Source organism: Mytilus edulis, unplaced genomic scaffold (assembly GCF_963676685.1).
Source record: "Mytilus edulis unplaced genomic scaffold, xbMytEdul2.2 SCAFFOLD_829, whole genome shotgun sequence".
NCBI lineage: Eukaryota > Metazoa > Mollusca > Bivalvia > Mytilida > Mytilidae > Mytilus > Mytilus edulis.
Window position 1 is genome coordinate 24247 of NW_027267876.1, and position 6720 is coordinate 30966.

The 6720-nt window shown below is 32.2% G+C and overlaps 1 long non-coding RNA gene across 1 annotated transcript; it reads right to left on the bottom strand.

The window, feature by feature from the left end:
- Nucleotides 1-2103: 2103 nt before the first annotated feature.
- On the bottom strand, nt 2104-3522 carry LOC139506153 (uncharacterized). Its single transcript, XR_011659951.1, has 2 exons — nt 3191-3522; nt 2104-2153 (listed from the first exon to the last, which is right to left on the bottom strand). It is a non-coding gene; the product is annotated as an uncharacterized lncRNA (long non-coding RNA).
- Between the last annotated feature and the right edge of the window lie 3198 nt (nt 3523-6720).

Sequence of the window (6720 nt, forward strand, 5' to 3'; positions counted from 1 at the left end):
AGTGATGATACATAAATAGACCCTCAAATGTGCATATAGATGAGTGTTTTTCAGTTTGTATTAATGCACAATTACTACTGAGACTGTACTGTTTGGGGAAAAAAGTTGTCTTTTTATGGGGGTTGTGAGTTTGAACCCTGCTCATGCAGGTACACTCGACTCTTAATTGACTAGGAGTGTTATTTTTTTAATCGAAGTTCGTTTGTTTTCTCCAGGCACTTCGGCTGCCTCCACATAAAAAACTGGCTGCCACGAAATAGCCTAAATGGGGTGCAAAAAAGTGGCATTTAAAAACAAAAAATTAAAATTATTGGCACTTATACCACAGTGATCGGGAAAGTCGTGCGTCCTGCGCATATCGACCAGAAATGGCGCATAGAGTGACTTATGTAAGCGCCCACGTGGCGCACGATATTTTTCACTTCGTTTCGATACATTTAGATATCGTCAAATGGATTTCCGATCGTGTTCCATGCCGCCATGTGTGTGTACACAACTGTGTAATGTTCCTCCAATGATAGTAGCACCTATATATTTTTGGGACGTCTCGGGTGTTTTCCTATGGAAATAATAGAACCATGGGTGTAACTGATTACCCAAAAAACGTAATTAACCATCATTCATGATATGATTTTTTACAACCTTAAATTTGTAAAATTTGGCTAGTACAGACGAGATTTGTCTCTAATTATTATCTTTTAACTTAGTTCAGCTTGCTACTTTTTCGTTGAAAAACCCAAAGCCTTTTTATGAATATAGTTTTTGTCTCCATAAAAGGCGACTAACTGTCCTTGTCACTTTTTGGTCTTTGGCTTGGTTTGACATTTTGTAAACATGCCTTCAGCGAATTGTTGTTTTGTTTTATCAATTAATAATACTCTCTGCTGTTATTGTTGTCATCGTGATGAAGTAATAATAATACAAGAAGTGCAGAGGAAATGCCAAATACGTCCTCTAATACGGAACGTCGGGAATAAGTATGGTATCGACGAAGACCCAAATTTAATGTAAAAAAAAACCATGCACATGAAGAAGACAACAGTAGCAGTAGAAACATTGTAAATAAAAAATATCTTAAATATTATCTGGTTTGGAAGAAATTATTTTACATTCTTTGTTGAATTGAAATAACAAAATCACAGGCACAATATCTATAATATTATTTAAAATCATAAAGGTAAGTACCACCATCTCTTTGCCGAGATATACACTTTTTACTTTTTTCACTGTAGTCAATTAAAATGGCCCATTAATTTGACAACATGGTCCATTATTTTTTTTAATGGCCCCTTGAATTTAATTTTGAGGGGCCCTGGGCCCATAGAGAAAAAATCCTTCCAGATCACTGATACCACATCTTCTTATACGTGTATCTATCTATTTTTCTTGAAAGGCTAATATCTAAATAAAATACAGCCTTTTAAAAAATTTCTGTGTAAAAATAAATTTTGCCATGTTATGCTATATTCTTCACTTTATGACTATAAATAAAATTGCAACAATAGTATAAAACTGATTTTTTGTTCCATTTTAAGACATTATTTTCAATTTGCTTTGAAAAATAGAGGAAATACTACTTCAGCATATCTTTCACTGATTTATGTTTACTATAGAATAATACTATCAAACAATTACAAAAAAGTTTGACTGCTATCCCATTATAACTCCCATACCTTAATCTTCTGGCTTCTCTCTCAGATTCTAACAGTGTCAGGATATCTCCTTCTCTTACTGGACCTTTAACATTTCTGATGATGGATCTGTTACTATCATCTAAAAATTCTACACGGACCTGTAATGAAAATCAAATGATATCAATATATTAAAAATAATTATTCCTTGTCTTAAGAATTTGTTTAATTATGTTTTATACTGCAGCTCAATATCTAAATGTTTTAATACATGTACATGCAAGTGTTTAGATATATCTTACATTTTTTGTACCTTATGATTGAAGAAAAATTTTTTATTAAAAGTTTTCTGATAATCTTAAACTTGTTAACTAAACATGAAACTTCTCTAAACATGCATCTTTACAGAAACAAAATAAAACGTGGGAATATAATGATAGTTTACAATCTTAATGTTCTCAAAGTAATAAATACCTGAGTACACTGTCCTTGTGATCCTGTTCTGCCCAAAATTTTGGTGACCTGGAAAATAGGAATAAAATATGTATTATGTAATAGGTTTAACACTTTTCAACCACTAAAAATGGGTAGTATAAAGAACAGAAGCTTTAGCCATTTCAGCAAATTGTTTATTGTTCCTCTACAATATTCTTACTTCAATTTAGCCCCCTACTGATCTCTTTTTTAATCATCTTCTCTATTTCTGATAAATAAATTTAAAGCACTAATTTATTTGCAAATCGTCAAAAAGTATTAAAAGGACCAAAATAGCGAAGGTTCTGCAGCTACATGTAGTCTCTGTCATCACTGATATCCAAATAAAATGTACCAATGTTCACCAACTTAAAATTTTTATATTTAAAAATTTAGCACTGCTGTCATTACTGACATTATGGAATTTTGATTAATAATATTTATTTCTAGTTTATCCTGCATTTTCATAACAAAAATGCTTGATGAATTTTAACAGTTCATAGTTCTGAATAAAGTAAGGCTATAAGGGGGAAAATTGTTCCAATACCTCCCCCACCCCCTCTTTTACAGTCACTGTAAATATAACAGTACAATTTATAAGAAGATTTATCATGTACGAAGGAATTGGAGAACTTTGACCTCGAGCTTTGGGACAAGGGGAAGGTAAATTTTGCTCAAATTGGGCCAATCAAAGCCCATTTCTAACTGATGATGTATAGTAGCTAGACTAAAAATTCACGTGATTGACCAAAAAAGGCAAATTTACGCAATGGAAAATTCAGTAAATTGTTCAAAATGAGCGTTTTGATTTTGGATCAGAAAATTTAAATGATGCTTTCTTTTAAAGCCTGCTGAATCCTTGGGGCAGGTTTAAATTGGGTTATATCATAATTTACAGAGGCGATAGTAAGGGACAACTCAGAACTCTGCATTTGCCATGATTTGGCCATTTGTTCGTTGTCATGTTTATAGATTTGAAAAAAAAATTAAGACGCATCTGTACTTCATGTCTTAAAACGTAAAGGGGGTCCATGTAAAGGTTTTAAGTTTAAATCAAATACTGTGAATAGCATTTATGAACTAACTTTAGCAAGTTTTACTGGCTGGAGTTTATCCATGCTGGTGAATTTTACAAGGCCGGAAGTGAAAAGAAAGAAAGCACGTGTTTCCGGTGTAGATAAATTTGGTATTCCTTTGGAACAAACCCAATAAATATCCGGAAAGCTGTCCGAAAAACAACAGCTTCTTTACTCGACATATAAATATCACAGGCACTTATATATATGATACAGATATTTTGGGTTTTTTTTGTTGATTACAAAATTCAATTTTCTATATTTATATTATATATCTATCGCTACTGTGCATACTAAGAATATATGACCCGTATTTTGAAAATAAGTAATGCAGTCAAGAAAAAATTTACTGTCCATATAGTCTTTTTAGGCTGGGTGTTGATCTTTTTTTTTATGTGATTGTACTTGTGTAAATATTTTACTATTGTGTAAGATCAATACGTGACACTTTAATAAAATAAATTTATCTTATCTTATCATATAGAGACATTATTGGATTATTTGTATATGGCACTTTTTTTTTAAATAAATTAATATATCTTGCATTAGGAATGTAAAGGAGTAGGTCCGGTAAGGGCCGATTTTGACCTCAAATTTCAAGTTCATCTAACGAAAAATTTTGGACACTTTTTAAACACTTAAGTGTCTATTTCAATTGATTCAATAAGTTTTTGGGAAAGATTTTAACTGATTTAGTCATTAAAAACGCTCCAATTCAAGCTTAAATATGAAAAATCCATCAAATATGCAAAAAAAACGTCACTTTTCAGATGGTATTTGTCAAAAATGAAAGTGGCCGCATCCGTGTTCATCCTCAACCTTTACATATGTTATGTATTATCACCAAATCAGTGGCGGATCCAGGGGGGGGTGGTTCCGGGGGTGCGCACCCCCTTTTATTTTTGCCGATCAATGCATTTGTATCGGGACATATGTTTTGCACCCCTTGCACCCCACCCCCCCCCCCTTTTTGCCCTGGGTTAGCACCCCCCCTTTCGAAAATTCCTGCATCCGCCCCTGCAAATACAACTAACATTTCAATATTATGAATGAACACGAATGCGGCCACTTTCATTTAAGACGGAAACCGTCTAAAATTTAAATAAAATGCTAAAATTGTGAAGATTTCAGTAATTTAGCATGACTTAATGATGCTAGTACCCAATATATGTACATTGTATTGTCAAAAACAGCCCATATTTATGTAGCAGAAGCATTCTACTTTTTAGTAAATATCTAGAAGATTACATTTTCACAATTTTGTAAAACTGCTATATTTTGGGGCCAAAAAGGGGTCTTACTGAACCTTTTCCTTTTTCCCTTAGATCATGAAAAACGGGAACAAATGAGGAATAATATGGTACTTTTTATTTTAAAATATCATGATGATAACCCCCGTAATTATGTTATTAAAACATGGGTATTTTTGCACAATATCGCATCAGAGGTACACTTTATTTGTTGATATAATTTCAGCAAGACAATATAGTCTGTGTATATAATATGTTTCACAGATTAATAATGCATGTATAATGTTTTTGTCTTTTAATTACTGACAACATATAACTTACAGAAAATGAAAATGATGGATGTGCTTGAATTATAATTGATATAATATTATTATTATGTTTGTTTTATATAAATTCCTTCATTGAATTGCGTTTATATTTTAATCAGATGAAAACATATTTAAGAAATTGTAATTTAGTTACAATTGACATCTACGTAAAGCATGTACACGTGAATTATGACATGAAAGTGTGTTACCTCATAGATGTAATACCCATAGATAAAGCTCGCCAAAAGATGGTCAAACGATCTGTATACTTTTTGGTGAGCATAGGATTTAAACTTTTTGAGTTAAGGGACTTTATTGCTTTAAACTTTACAAACTTCTTAATTATTTTAATCCAAAGATCTGTCATACTTTTTGGTGGTGATTCAAAATTTTATTTTAGAGTTCTTAAGTTTTTTGTAAAAAAAATAATTTCACATGTCACACTGTATCTCAGATACTATTTATGATTATTGCATAAAACATCACACACAAGACGAAGGACTCATGGCGCAGCTGTTTATTTTAATCGCTCTGATTCTGAAATCAGGTTCTTTGAAACTGATAAGGGGGAGGGCAGGAGGATTTTGAAAATAAATAACATAGCCTTGATAATAAATAAAATTAATGGTTTGTTCTGTGGTAATTTGGAAATGAATAACCTGACTTACAATTGAAAATTAATAACTTGGCAGGTCTTCTAAAGCAGTTTATAAATGCTATTGGAAAGTATGAGATGGCACCAGATCCTTCATAATAAAAAAATTTCGGGAAACTATTCCCAAATCTTTTAATGATAAGAGTATAAATATTATTTAAGTATACTTGAAATGTATGAAAATGTTTTTTTTTTTTTTTTACATTATATCCCACATATTGGTCTTTTGATGTTGTTCCTAAAAAAATAAGTCTTACACTGAATCTAAACATTACCAGAAGGCATGATTTTGCATCATTTGTTCTATATCTTCTTGGGGCTTTCATCGGTTCCAAAACCTTTCGTAATTTGTTTTCGCCACGCTTCGCGCGGCGGAAAAATGTTTGGCAATACTTGTAAAAGAGGCTAGTTACATGCTTACAATTAACCCACCTTGAATACCGTGCAATACATGTATATGCAGTGTGACATTCAGAAGATTAATTTCCGAAGAGGACGAGGATTTATTCTGATTAAATTGAACATAATGACTTGACCATACATGTATTATTTTCTTTTATCTAGACATGTAAGAATAAAATTGTATGTTTTCAAATATTATAAATATATAGTTGTGAAACTAAATAATCAGTCCCTTGTTTTGGTGAAAATGAAACATCTTGCTTCAACAGTGCAGAAAATAAATAATCTGTCCTCTTAGTCTACAACATATTTATATCGTTAACGTAAAATCACAAAAAAGCGACCCCAAGGCAAATTCATAACGGGAAAGCCCCTTTACAAATGACAATATCAAAAGCTCAATCACATCAAACGACTGGAAACAACTGTTATATTCTCGACTTGGTACATGAATGCATTAGACCTGCCGATTAAATTTATCACCGTGTTTGTACATACACGAGCAACAAGAATGTTGAGCAGGATCTTCTTACCCTTCTGGAGAACCTGAGATCATCACTGTATTTGTCGGTTTCATTTTGCTCAGTCTTTAGTTTTGTATTTTGTGTTTGTTTTTTTCAGTGTCATGGTATTGTTTTTACGTAGATACATTGAAAACTCAAAACATACCATTGTATCTGAAACGATGATAAATTTAAATTTAATAAATGTACAGTAAATTAACCAAACAGGGTGACCAGCAGGATTTTTAAACAGCCGAAAAAGTTATTGTTTGGTAAGAGTGTTGTCCTTTTGTACGGCATACGAAATCTGGATAGCATAGCTGAACGGATACCCGTTCAATAAACTTTTTGGGCAAAGTAAGCTTTTTTTCGTCACGTCGTCTATTAGCTTTTACAAAAATCTTCTCCTCTAAAACTGTAC